Below are 14,402 nucleotides of genomic sequence, written 5' to 3'. Positions count from 1 at the left end.
TCATATTAACTGAACTTGGTTACACTAGTAGACGTTCCTTACTGTGTTGGGTTTATGTAAACAAGCATGATACAAAAAATGATATAAAATCTTACATAGGAACATCAAATTGAAGGAATATACACTGCATTATTTTTTCCAGAACTAATTCAATATAGGCAAAACCTTAAAGATTGGAATGAACATAACTAAAGTGTTTTATTCCACTTCATAATACTATAAAGCTTACAATTTACCTTTGCTATAGTACTGTTTACTCAACTTAGTAAACAGACATAGTTCATTTACAGGAGCCATTTTTCATGTAGTAAGGGAGAAATTAATAGATAAACGATTGAGAAATTAATGAGTAGAAAACTAAAGGTACACTTTCCTCCCAAGTCTTTTATTTTGTATGATCAGCATCTCTCGTTAGTTGAGGAGGAAAAAAGTTTAGAGAAAATAGATGACTTAGTGCTCTTGCTAAAACAAATGCCATAGATGGGATGGCTTAAACAATAGAAATTTATTTCTCATAATTTTGGAGGTTAGAAAGCCTGAGATCAGGATGCCAGCATAGTTGGGTTCTGATGAGAGCTCTCTTCCTGGTTCGCAGACAGCAGTTTTGCTGTGTTCTCACATGGTGGAGAGAAAAAGGAAGCACGCTCTCTCCTGCTCTTCTTATAAAGACACTAATCCCATCATAATGGCTCCACTTTCACAACTTAATTATCTCCGAAAGGTCCCATTTCCACATACCATCATACTAGGGATTAGTGTTTTAGTGTTTCAACATATGAATTTTGGGGAGACCCAAACATTCAGTCCATAGCAACAGAGGTAAATGAACTTCCCTTAACCAACAACCAGTTTAAGCCACAATTTGATTAGTCCCTTTTCTTTTCCCTTCGCCCAATTTACTATGCATGTATATAACAAAATCAAAAATTCAATTACTAAGATATATACATGCCTCTTAGCCAAATACAAATCCTAATTGATGAGATACTTATTTGATATTAAAGCAACTTTCACCTATATAATCTTTCTTATAATTATAATTATTAAAGGATACAGTAAAGCATCAAAAGTGTTAATGATTTTTTTTAAAGTAAGCATTCATGTTTCATAATTAAACATATCTAGATTTGTATGTATTTGAAATTTATAAAAAATTATTCTTAAAACTTGGATCCAAATTGCTTTAAAGAGTTTTAGTTGAATTATAATAAATACATGGTATAATAATGTTTGTTTTTTATAAAAACTGCTTCCATATTTATTTTATTTAAGTAGCAAGTTTATCATCTGTAAAATGTTTCCAGTAACTTCAATATTTGAAAACATTCAGCAGCAGACTATCATGCAGAGATTCAGGAAAAAATATTTATTTAGAAAAAGGAACTCCTTAGGAAAACCAACTATATAATTTTATCTATATTTTGGTTCAATTTATCTTTTAATTCTCCAAAAGTATTAGTAATACACATAGTAATTCTCAAATATACCTTTCAGTGGCCAACCTTTTCCAATAACATTTCACCTATTACAGGACAGATACCTTTTTTACCAAAAAAGTAACAAGGATTTAAATTCCTATGAAAAGAAAAATTTATGGTAGGCTACGAGGTATGCCATTGCTATGTCTGTCATTTAATTGTGGTGTTTATTTAATTTCAAAGCTTCTTCAGTGTAACTCACATATATTTGAAATAAAATATGTAAATAAATTCAGTCTCTGGAGAAGGGTAAATTCAACCGTGAAGCAGAATAGATTTCCATTTTCCTAATGCACTTTGGCACTTGTGTGTGTCCACTTACATTAGCCTATGAAAGTATTCCGGCTCTGTCAGCCCCCAAGAATGTGTTAAAATGACATGGTAAATTTAGGGTTCTGAGAGTAAATAAGCCTTGTGTAAAAAAAAGGCCTTTCAGACCACGTAGGTAAAGAGGAAACAGTCCATGCATTTTAAATGCCTATAATCGTAATTCTCCAACACAAAATGTAATATATGTTCTATCAGAATAATTATTTCCCCCTATAAATATCCGTGGCACTAAACCTACCGTCTTGTTCACATTCTCTCCTGGTCAGTACACAGCCTAATGCTGGCAAAAGCGCTCCATTCAGGTATATTATGTGTTTGGACATTAAGCACCCAGTGATTAGCCAAGCACCTAACTGTACAATGTGCTGAGGGAGAATTAATACAGAAGAAAAGTGTTTCCAAAAAGACCCACTAAAAATAATAACATTAGCAACTGAAATAACGTGGAGGTAAACCTCCATTTCTAAAGTATTGTCATGACTTACCATGGTAAAAACTATGCAAAAATAAAGTGGTTTGTAAAGGCAAGTTTAGACGGCCTTTAACAGGTTTCTTTGACCCAGTGTCAAATTATCTCTGCAGCATCCTTACCTTCCTTACAGAGCACAGTGGGGATAGGTACATTGTTAACTGTTTTTTGATGAAAGTGTAAAATGAGAAACCAAGGTCAAAGTTAATGGTGCAAATTTTGTTTGGTTTGTTTGTGTATGTTTTAATAAGCCCATATTTCTCCACATATGTCTTTATGTTAGTGAGCTCTATTTTTTTTTCCTTTTAAAGGCCCAAAATCTCCATCTAAAATAATTCCTTCCTTTTCACGAGAAAGGAGAGTAAACAGTAACACTGGGGCAATTAAAAAAAAAGCAGAGAGGGTATCATTTAAATACCTGGGTTTATCCTAGAAGGAAATTCACTTGCGATCATAAATGTCTTTGGGCTCATTTTTAAGATTCACTATTTCTTTCATAACTTCTCATACAATTCTCACAGTTTGGAGTTTTGTTTTGCTTTGTTTTGTTTTAATTAGTATCCCAGTGTGAATTCAGGCATTAAATCCTTCTAAAACTTTTTCTCTAAGTCAAAAGGGTAAAAAAGAAAAAAAAAAGAAGAAGAAGAAGAAATTTTCTTCTTTCTTATCTAACCTAACCAATTTTCTGGGTCAGGCTCACTGGGAACTGAGTTGACTGGCAGAAGGGGGAAGCCAGGGTGCTCCTGAAGAAGGTCATTTCTCTCCACCAGCTCTGACTTTTCTCTGCCACTGTTATGCTTTTATCCATTGTCCTATGGCCAAGATTTGAATAAATGGATATAAGAAGTCAAGTACTACAGACAAGTAGAGAACCAAAACCATAGCTTCCTATATAAAACTGAACTAGTTAAAAACAACATTTATTATCATTTTCTTCTGTTCAAAAGCTACATGTTTTAAGTTTGGGAACTTAAAGAAAACCTAATTTCACTGTACAAAATACACTGTGAGGATAAAGGTGATCTTCTATCATTTACTAATTTTAGCTATTTCATTAAGTATATTAATATTTTGCTGAAGACCTGACTCTTACATTTTCTTTGCTTCTCAAAGAAAACATGTCAAGTGAGCCATCTTAATCTTATATTTGGGTAATAATGAGTCACAGGAGGACAGAGGGACTGGTTTTGGACTTTGAAGAAGAATCAGAAGAGATAAAATGAATTTTTTTAATTTTTAAAAGATAAGTCTATGTGTCTCAGTATTACTTGTTGCTTGAATAAATACTGAGGGATTTTTTTTCCTCTGCAATATTACTTAAAAAACACAAACATCACTTTTGAAAAGATGAAGAAATATTGATGGTGTGGATATAGAAGTTCATTGGTGGTTTTTATAGTATCAGTGTCAATGATTATTATCCACATTTTCATAGAATAGAAAATTGAGTTCAGTAGTAATGATGTACCCAAGGTCACATAGTTAATAAATTAATCAAAGCAGGGTTAAAAATTTCCTTCCAGGAGTAGATCTAGACATCTACTCCTATAGGGCCTGTTTTAGTTGTTACAGAGAGACATTTTTTAACTCTAATAAAATGTATGCACTTTGTGATCTACTAGTATGCATCATTACATTTTCCTAGTCTACATATAAAGTTTCCCATATATAAGTCTAGAATACAGGGCAAATTGCTTCACTGTACCAAGCTCATACTTCTCATCTGCAAATGGGAATAGAAATAGTACCTACTTCACTGGGATGTTTTAAGAATTAAGAGATAGTCTATATAAAGCACTACTTACTATAGGGTCTGACACACAGTAAATGCTCATATATTTTAAATATTATTACTCTGAATTTCCATAACCATCTCTGATAGTAAACTCACAGAAAGTCAAGCCTTGGCCTATATAATTCTCTTTGTACAACACTTTGTACAGTCTCATGATTAAGGCAGTGCTTTAATATACCTTGTACAGAATGATAGGTGATGATACTACAAAGATAAATCAAAACACGTAAGTGCAGTGTTTCACCTTGATATCATCTTCATTAGACTTACCTATAGTGTCTGTTAAAGGCACAATCCTGGGTTATACCATTGATGTTTTAGAAAACCTCTTTGGATATTACTCTAGTGAAACGATTGAAGTCAAACATATCTGCATTAAAATCCAGTCCTAGCATATACCAGCACTAAGAACCATTAAGCCTATTTGAACCATCTCTCATCTGAAACAAACAAACAAAACTCCAAACCCAAAGAGGGTAGTATAAATAATAACCTCACAGAACTGTAATATGGATTAAATGATTAATATGGATCACATATTTTGTTTGATGATATCATTAAGTAACAGATGACAAGCAAGTCTAACCTTTCCTAAAGCCTTCTCTTTATCTTCTGTAACAGAAGTAATCAAAACTCAAATATAAGGAGATTCCTTTATTGTCAACTACAGAATCCAGCCTGGAAATCCCCAAAACTATCCAATTACCCTCTACATTTCAGGGACAGTTCCTCTTCTAAGTTCTCCCAATTCTTGTGAAGGTTAGCATATGGATCCTTATATAATAATGTTCTAATTTTAATTTCATTTAAATCCAAAATTAGCATAGTTTTCCCCAACATATTTTTTCTTTCTTCTTTTTTTAATCATGCTCTTTTTTAAATACAGGGTTTTTTGTTTGTTGATAAAAAGCACAACCTCATGATAAAAATATTCCTTTGGACAAAGTAGCCCTCAAAGACCCTACTACAATCTACAAATATACAAGTAACATCCCAATGCTTAGGGCAGGGACTATTTCATGATAGTTTCCACGTAACCTAAGGGATTATCCATTCAGGACTTCCAGGTTTGTCTCCATACATCGCTACACACTACATATTCACCTGTGTTGTATCTAACTGGCCATTACAGGCTGAGCTATTCAGTAACAGGAACCATGTGTTATTCATACCTTTGGTCCCAACACCCGCTAGCACTGACATATTATAGACACTTATGTTGTCAAAAAATGAATAAAATCCAGGGTAGATATTTGTAACTTTGGGGATATAGCTCAATATGGGGGTCAGACAGTTATTTTAGGCTAGTTGAATCTGGGAAGTGAAAAAAAATCTTAGCTATTAAAAGCACAGATTGGCATGTACAATAAAAACAATTCCAGCTGTCAAAATCACACATGGAGGAAATGACAGGTAGAGAATACATTGGCAAAAAAGACACAAAAATAATTTGATTGAAAGGTAAGTCCCCTCTGCCGCTGTCCAGCCAGCTTGTCAGTTTAATTTGCAATTGGAGAAAACGAAGGGAGATGAGTCAAAACAGGTGTTTGTTTTTTCCTCTTTTTAATGGGAGAAAATCAAGTGAAAGCACGCTCTGCCAGCTGTGAAAAGCTGAAGACACCTGTGGTTGCCACATCCCATGCTTGTGACATAGGTCAGAAGCAGTTAAAGACACCTGATAAAATGAGGTGAGGATACAGGTAGGTGAAGCAAGTCAGAAGAAAAATGGTGCTGGATAAAAACAGAGGAAAAAGAAAGAACAAATGGCGCCCATAAAATGTCCAATTTCAAAATGTCCATTTTCATCTTTGTATTCTAATTAGTACAAAGTCATACTTTTTCTATTTCCTCCTTCTGTTCACTAAAGAAGATGTGTGAAAATGGATAAAATAAAATTCTTGGCTTATGTGCAGTAAACAACTCTATATACCTGCCAGGTTCAACTAAAGCACTGCAATATTCTATCCTGGCTATTTATATTTCTTTTTTTTTTCCCTTCATTTTCCCACCCTCCCACCCACACCAACACAGTAAAAATAAAGGATTTATTCTCTGTAAGCAGAAATGTGTGGAACTCAAAGGAATCTTGACTTTGGCTACAGCTCTGAGGGGTCATGTCGGCACAAGCATAGGAGGACGTGAGCATTTACCAGCTGCTGGAAGTCTGGGAGAGAACTGGGTGGATGGGAGTGGTTTTGGGGGGCATAGAAGCTCATCATTGGTCATGATGATGTTAGATTTTAAAGGTAATTTCAAATAGTTACACATGGCAACTCATGACAATATGTGCTCTGGCCTTCATCAGTATCTTCATCCTGTGATATCTTGTTCTAAAAGAGGCCTTGGAAATAGCATTTCAGTGCAACTGACAATGGAAAATGGAAAAGTGATACCATGAGAATGACTGATTTAAGCTAAAGAATAAAGGAAGATGAGAAAAATTAAGTACGTATTTAAAACTAATATTCCTTTCAAATTCTTGTTTTTTAATTATCTAATATAGTACCCTCTGCATGATTTTGGTCATGTCGATGAAGACCAATTTGGGCACCATGGGGGTGGATGAGCACTCTGAGACTCTACCCAGAAAGAGGGCTGAGGGAGAACATAAGAATTCAAAGGATATTACTGGGCCCACCACATCTAAGTTCATTACCAGCAAGTGCCTGAATAAGATGCAGTTGGTATTAGAATAATTCAGAGAATCAGTGGGTGAGCTAATATCTTTGGGAAAGGGAAGTTTAGGGTTTGAAAGGACAATTTTTCAATGTTATATACAATAGCATTCACATAGGAATAATGACTTAGTAGATCAAACACTGCCAGATACTAGATGGAAAACTTGAAGGGTTCACACGTTTTTAAAGTTAACCCGCCTTACGGAAATATTTCCTAATACACAGTGAGGTAGATCACAACTAACAACCGTAGATTGAGCAAGATACCAATGAGATGCTAGGAATTAATAGGCCACAATATTTGCCCTCAAAACACTGATATTCTTAGGAACAAAAAGGCACTTAAACAATTTATTAAAATACAGCATGGTCACTGCAAATAATAGAAATAGTAGTGTGAAATGGGAACATAATTGAATGGTGTTAAATCCAGTTTTTGATTCAGGGGTTAGAGAAGGCTTCCAGAACTGGTGGTATCTTAGTGGAATTTTAAACAGTGAGTTACCTGCCAATAAGAACAATATGCACAAAGGCACAGAGGCAAACAAACAAAAAAATACATAAAGTATGCAGGGACCTATAAAAATCTAAGTGGTGAGAGAGCATAAAGTGCTGAAGTACATAGCAGGACTTGTGGTGATGGGGATGGAGAGGGGGCACATGCAAGGCTGTGAAGAATCTTGCGGTGTGTCAAAGAGCTAGGAGTTACCTTGAAAGCAAAAAAATAGGCAGCTCTTTGTTAAAGTGCATCCTTCTGGTGCAATGTGCACAATGTATTTTCCAAACTGTAGACAGGCAGACCAATTACAATAAATATAATACAAGGTGAATACAGTATTTGAGATTCTAAAACTTAAATTTCAAGTTTATATACAACTAATCAACCTTTTGAACAGCCTGGTTTTATAAACAACTATATAAATAATCCATGAATTTTTTGGAGGGCAAGGTAATACTCATCTGACCACTTCTTAGTTTTTATAATTATTTTTCTACAAAAATGTAAACTGTTGGAATCTAAATATAATTGTACACAGTAAATAATCTCAAGCACTATAATGTAATACTTTTGCTAACATAAAGTAACTATAAATAAATATTTTATAGATAAATAATTATTAATAATAGAAGGCATTGATGGACTATTATGCTCTGGTGATTATGGGCACTTCTAGAATAGAAAGACTAATTTTGGTACCATTGAAAACTTCATTTCTAAAAATCTGGTTATCAGACTGTCATGTTCATGAAAAAGTTTTTAAACATTCACGATTCTGACATATGACATTTAGTATTTAATTTTTTAAAAAATTCAAGCAGTTGAAAACCTAAGCAGCATTAATTTTACATGCATTATGATTAATAGGTAGGTTTTTACCTAAGAAGTCATTTAAGAAAGTGTGTGGGAAGAATACTAGTCCCAAGAGAAGCTCTGTTAAAAAAAGAAAAAGAAAAAGCAGCTCCAAAGTTAATTAAACTTGGGAACTGTAGAATTTTGAGGGATTCACAATGTATATTAGCATCTTAAAAGCTCTGGGGAACACCAAAGGGAAAAAAAAGCTGTTCGTCTTTTTTGCATGCAGTGTTTCCAAAATTTCTTTAGCCATATACTTTCTTTTATTTTAAAGTGATACTTATTAACATTATCATCATAGTACTATTACTTATTGACTGCTCCCTTTTTGCTAAGAATTTTGCAGTACGAACATTATCTTGGTTAATAATCTTCTTATTTATGGGTTATTATACCTCTGCTCAAATGAGGACCCCAAGGCTCATACAAGGAACTGTCTTGAGGTCCCACAAGTGGTAGCTGGCAGGCCAGGGATTAAACCTAGGACTGTTGAGCTCCATGAACTCTATACTTAGGCATGTGATACTACTTTACTTACAAAGAATTTCTGTTCTTTAACTCACTTGAAAAATGCTTTCTGAGAGAGCTTATGTAACATTTCCCAGTTACATGATTATTATTTTACTACTAACCTCACTTTAAAATTCAGATTATTTAATGCTTTTCTAAGTTATATTAGTCAACATATATTCCTGTACATAGCATAATATATAAAGGTTATTTAAATATTTATGAAAACTTTAAAAGAGTGAACTTTCATTAGATATATTAAAAATATTTATATGCCAAGGTTTAGTTTAACAATCTGTTCAAATAATTATTTTCAGCTTATAAATGCAATATCAACATATTACATTCTCATTAAACCAGTGTGGATATTGGGCTTTTAAAGGTAGTTCTTCACTTAATTATGATGCATCCATCAAGCCATAAATACTTACTTATATATTCTTTGCAACAGACTTCATAACAATTATTCACAGCTCTTGGAGTGAGCAGATATGCAACAGTTAAGAGGTCTCTGAAATATGCCAAATGAAGATATTCTTTCATAAAGTAATGCAGCAAAAGTTCAGGCACTTGGTTGTCATTAAAAGTGTATTACAGGGTATTTTCCACACTGTTGTTTTCTAAGGATCTATTTTAAGAAACTCAAGTAAATAAGACTATATTCCATATAATACCACAGTTAACACCTTATTTGTTCCAATTATTGTCAACATGCAGGAAACATATTTTAGAAAGACACACTAATATGTTAAACTGTAAAATAGAATTTAAAAAAGAAAATTCAATACTTTAGAATAAAAACTCCTTGAATTTGTCATATAAACATATTTAGAAGAAACATACTGAATGAAAGGACTTATCACTGTTGTGATGCTTTTAAAAGCATAAATGAAATTCGTTACTTGGTCTTGCCTTGTATATATTTTTTTAATCTAAAGTATTTACTGTGACTTTTTTCTTCTCTAAAACAAATACATTGATATAATAAAATTCTACAGTCACAAAAAATGCACATTTTATTGTCTCATGGTCTTGTGTATACATCTACACTATTCTACTAAAGTTGTTATGTAGATAAATCTTGTAAGTCATTTACAACCTTCTCCTTTAGATTTTTTACCATGGAAAAAATGACCATTAATATTTTTTTTAGCTAATTTGCTCGTAACTCCAGTGTCCATGACCAGAACAATCTCAAAGAATATCAGAGTGAAAACAGGCCTCCAAAGTTATCTAGTTAGTTCTAAACATGAATAAGGTACTAGGCTGACATTTTGTTTGGTCCAAAGAGAAATGAGAACAAGAAAAGTGCAGTGACTTTTATATAAAGCTAAATTTTCTCAATTTAAGATATTGTCCTTCATTCTAAGTTCATGTCATATTTTTGTGTTTCAATGCCCTTTATTTATTAAATAAAGTTCTTTTTGTGTCACTGATAAGTATGAATCCAATCTTTGAGGAACAATAACCCAGACTAACCCAAATGAGAACAGGAGATTAAACTCAAAGTAATTGATGTAATATGCAAAAAAAAAAAAAAAAAGGTGCAAGAAGAAATTAACATTTGTTATCTACCATCCTTTACAAAAAATGAATAATGCAATCATTTGGAAAAACCTGTGATATAAAGATTGTGTTCCTATTTTACAAACAGAGAAACTGAGATTTAGAGAAGTTCATTCTTCCAAGGTGGAAAAATCATGAATGACAGAACCAGACTGGAAATTCAGGCCTGTGTGCCTCTGGAGCCCATGCTCCGTCTTCTGCTCTGCTTCCCCAAATGAAAAGGACAAGAAAACCATCCAAGATTTGATAGGACAGGCAGTAACTTGGAAAACTTACAGAGTTCCTGGAACTTCCCCTAAATACTTCCATGATGAAGGTAGAAGGACTGAGCCCAAAATACTTTCCTCTTCAATGTTGAGATTTTGCTTTCATGCACAGCGAAAATACTAACCGGTAAGCCTGGAAGAAGGTATACAGCAATTTATAAAAGCCCAATTTCCAAGAGCTCTGTTGCTTAAATTCACTCTGTCCTTATCTTAGAGGTGAGGCACATGGTTTACCAAACTGTGTTTAATATAATGCTGCAAAGATTTTAATCTTTTCAGAGATTCTGGCTTTGTATCCAGTTAATTACAACCTCAGGTTCTTTTTGTCTTATACCTGAGCACAGTTATTTATTTGCATTTATTTAGTTTCTTTCTTTGGAAGCCTTTCAGGATGATATGCATTTGGATTTACTGGACTTTATTCTAGATTTATATAATTATAACTCATAGCCATTTAAATTTATTCTATATAATTTGATAAAATATGTGTATTGAGTGAATATGGAATACAATGAAATATAAATATGTTTATATATAAGTATAATATAAATGTAATACACATATGCATAAGCTAGAAGGAGTTAAAGGACAGTAATATGAGTAGATAAACAACTATAATAAAAGTAGACTATGTCAGTTGACACAAAACAAGCTGAATGTTATAAAACATCAAAAGAGGGAGAGATTTTGTGAGCTTGTTAAGGGCAAGGGCTAAGTTCAGTTCTATACGCTTCTTTGCAATGTGCAATATTTATTTTATCTTTGACATGATATTTGCTATTATTTCTTTACAAAATTAATATGATAAAATGAGCTTTTTAAGAGCAGAGAACACATATTATAATATAACCTTCTGACCTGGCAAAAAGCCTAGAAATGTTTACCACCTGGGGATGTTTGTTGAATAAATGGATGAAAAAAATAAATGAATGATCAGTTTGTGCAAAACTCAAATGAACTTTTAAATGATTCCAACACTTTTGCCATTGGGATATCCCAGAGCTATCATTCCAGCTGGCTTTATTCTGCAGACTATGAGCTTTTCTTAACACAGATGTAGTGCATCTTATAAATCTGTTATGATCCAATTATTTTCTTTTTCAGAAAATTGGTTTTCTTTTAATTAGTCATAGTTTAAGAAAGAAAGAATCTTCTGAAATTACTTTGGAAAGTTTTTTTTTTTTTTTTTTAAACAGCAGCATGAAAATAACAGTTCCAATTACATCGAATTAAAGGAGAAGGATTATTTAAAATAGTTTTAGGACTAGTCCCAAAGAGGTTAAATGGCTTTTCAATGTAGCACACTGAATAATGAAAAATTATTTAAAAGAACTTAAGTTTTCTTATTTCTAAAACTACAGTTATCTACAAAATGTACCACCAAGATGAGAATGTAAGCTCTGCAAGGGCAGAGATATCTATTTATTTCACTCTTGATTTCTGAGAGCCTACAATATTATCTGATTCCTTAAATGCACTAAATAAATATTTCTTAAATGAGTGAAAAAACTGACTGAAGAAATGAGAGGTGTAGAGCTTGTTTAATTATATGGAGCCAATGATGCATATTTGTTTATATATTCTCGATGAAAAGAACTAATTTTTGTCTTAATTATGAACAAATATTTATGAAAAGTTTGCTATGTGCCCGGTACTATTCTGAGAGCTAGGAATAGAGCAGTGAACAAAATAGATAATGCTTAGCCTTTATTGAACTTATAGTCTATTGAGAGGAGGAAATAAAACAAAAATATACATTGGTTCTCAACTCTGGCTACAGAGTTTTAAAATTACCAATGCCTAAGCTGTCTCCCTTCCCCTACCCCACGAAAAGATTCATATATATAAAATGTCTCAGGTAATTCTGGTATGTGTGATAACTCTTGATTTTTGATAACTTCTCAGGTAATTTTGATGGGCAGCTAGGGTAAAGAACATCTACAATAAACAAACAGAAAATATAATGTCAGGTAATAAGTGCTGTGAAGCAAAATAACCCAGGCTAAGCGAAAAGAAACTGGCCAGGGCAGCTAGAGAGCCCTGTGCTTATCAGAGGAGAAAATTTCAGGAACACAAGAAGGCGAGTAAGGCTGGAATGAAGCAGAAAGAAGCATGGTGCATTTTTTTTTTTTCAAAGGAATAGTCGGGACCACTACAAGGATTTTGTACTTTCATTTAGGTGTAATGGGAGGACACTGGAGGAACCTTAGTGAAAAATAACATTATCTGACATAGATTTCAAAGACATCTGTCAGACTGCTCTGCAGAGAATATGCTATAGAAGAGCAAGAGTAGAAACAGCAAGACAAGGCAGGAAATGCAAGAGATGACGGTGGCTTTGGGGAGGATGGTGGCACTAGAAATAATGAAATATGATTAAATATGTATTTTGATGTTAGAAATGAGAGTATATCTCCATGGATGTGACGTAAGGGAAAAGGAGAGTAGTCAAATACGATTCCAGGTTTTTTAGCTCAAGCAATGAAGTGGCTGGCAGTATTGTGTTCATAACTCTTAGAGTTCACTCATATATTTCCATCTAACTGAAGAAATAAAGATGGGTCTTAGTGTCTTAAAACAGGATGGTAAAACAATCTATTCAAGATTCTCTTTCACATGTATATATAGTCCTAATCATATGGACACAGCATACAAGAATACCTGCATTAAGTACATGCACAGCTATAAAAACACTCTAAGTCTAAAGAGCTTTTTCTTGTTCCACACTAGAAAACAGTGACAGAAAAAAAAAAAAAAAGTAGAAGACAGTATTGTGTTATAATGCAGCTCTACCATATCCTGGTTCCATCAGTATGAACCTGAAAATTCTTTCAGAGTAATAAAAGCTAGGAAGAACAAATAAAATGAAAGTATCAAAGACTGACATGAATTCTTGATCAGATCAATGAATAAATTTCAACCCAGTAGAAGCTTTGAGACAGTAAAGGCATGTTTAAATTGGCTGTGTATTAATTTTGAAGTCGCCACTTCTTTTTTGATAAAAGCTGAATAATGGTTGAGCTCCATTACTGTGCCTAATTTGCCATACAATATCACATTTCCTTATTTTGTTCCATGTATCGCTGTAAATTTGAAGCTATACATTTTAACCTAAAATCATTCACAGTGTCATTAGCAGTTTAAGTTTCATTACATCTAGTTCCCCTTTAAAGGCATTCCTCACTTAAATATTCTTTTTAACATAATAGTCTTCATGACTATTAATAATATTAATTACCATTTATTTAGCATGTGGCTATTGATGAGCCAAGGGTTTCACATATTCTAATTATAATAAAAAGAACTAAATGTTGCAAAACAGGTATGAAAATTCCTATTATTTAGATGAAGAAACTAACGGCCTAAATAAATTAAAAAATTGACTAGGACACTTCTAAAGTTTCCTTTGGAGTCTAAGATTTTGAGTCCATATATATATATATATTTTTTTTTAAAGTAACCCTTTTGTTTCTGGCAATAAAGCATAACAGATTTTGAGAAAACTTGTCCTGATATAGATCACCTAAAAATATTATATGTGTGGTTGAGATGTTAGAAAATTCAGGGAAAGAAAATCTTCAGGGGCCAAAATTATAAGAACGCCTGAAGAAAAAGAAGTAAATCCTAAAAATTTTCTTTTAAGTAGCATAGTTTGGATATCTCAAGCCACTCTTGAAGGCAACAGACAAAACCTGGAACCCAGAAAAGGTAGCAGGTTGAGAGAATTAGTTCCCATAATACCAGACTTCTGAAAAGCAATACTCTTGGTAAGTAAGACAGGAAAAACACTCCCAGAAAAAAGTATAGTACACATACTTGCTAAATTGGGCCTTATAAGTAGACCAAACAAAAACTGTTAGACTAGATAAATGTAAACACAGCCCAGCTTTATGCCATTTACAAGAAAATGCTTAAAACATAAATAAGTACACTGGATGTTAAAAGTTGAAGGACAG

The 14,402-nt window shown here is 33.1% G+C and overlaps 1 protein-coding gene across 1 annotated transcript in view; it reads right to left on the bottom strand.

The window, feature by feature from the left end:
• NEGR1 (neuronal growth regulator 1) overlaps positions 1-14,402 on the bottom strand; it is a 917,236-nt gene that overhangs the window by 610,572 nt on the left and 292,262 nt on the right. The gene's annotated exons all lie outside the window — the stretch shown is intronic.

Source organism: Eubalaena glacialis, chromosome 3, assembly GCF_028564815.1.
Source record: "Eubalaena glacialis isolate mEubGla1 chromosome 3, mEubGla1.1.hap2.+ XY, whole genome shotgun sequence".
Lineage (NCBI taxonomy): Eukaryota > Metazoa > Chordata > Mammalia > Artiodactyla > Balaenidae > Eubalaena > Eubalaena glacialis.
This window is presented reverse-complemented; position numbering and strand designations above follow the sequence as displayed.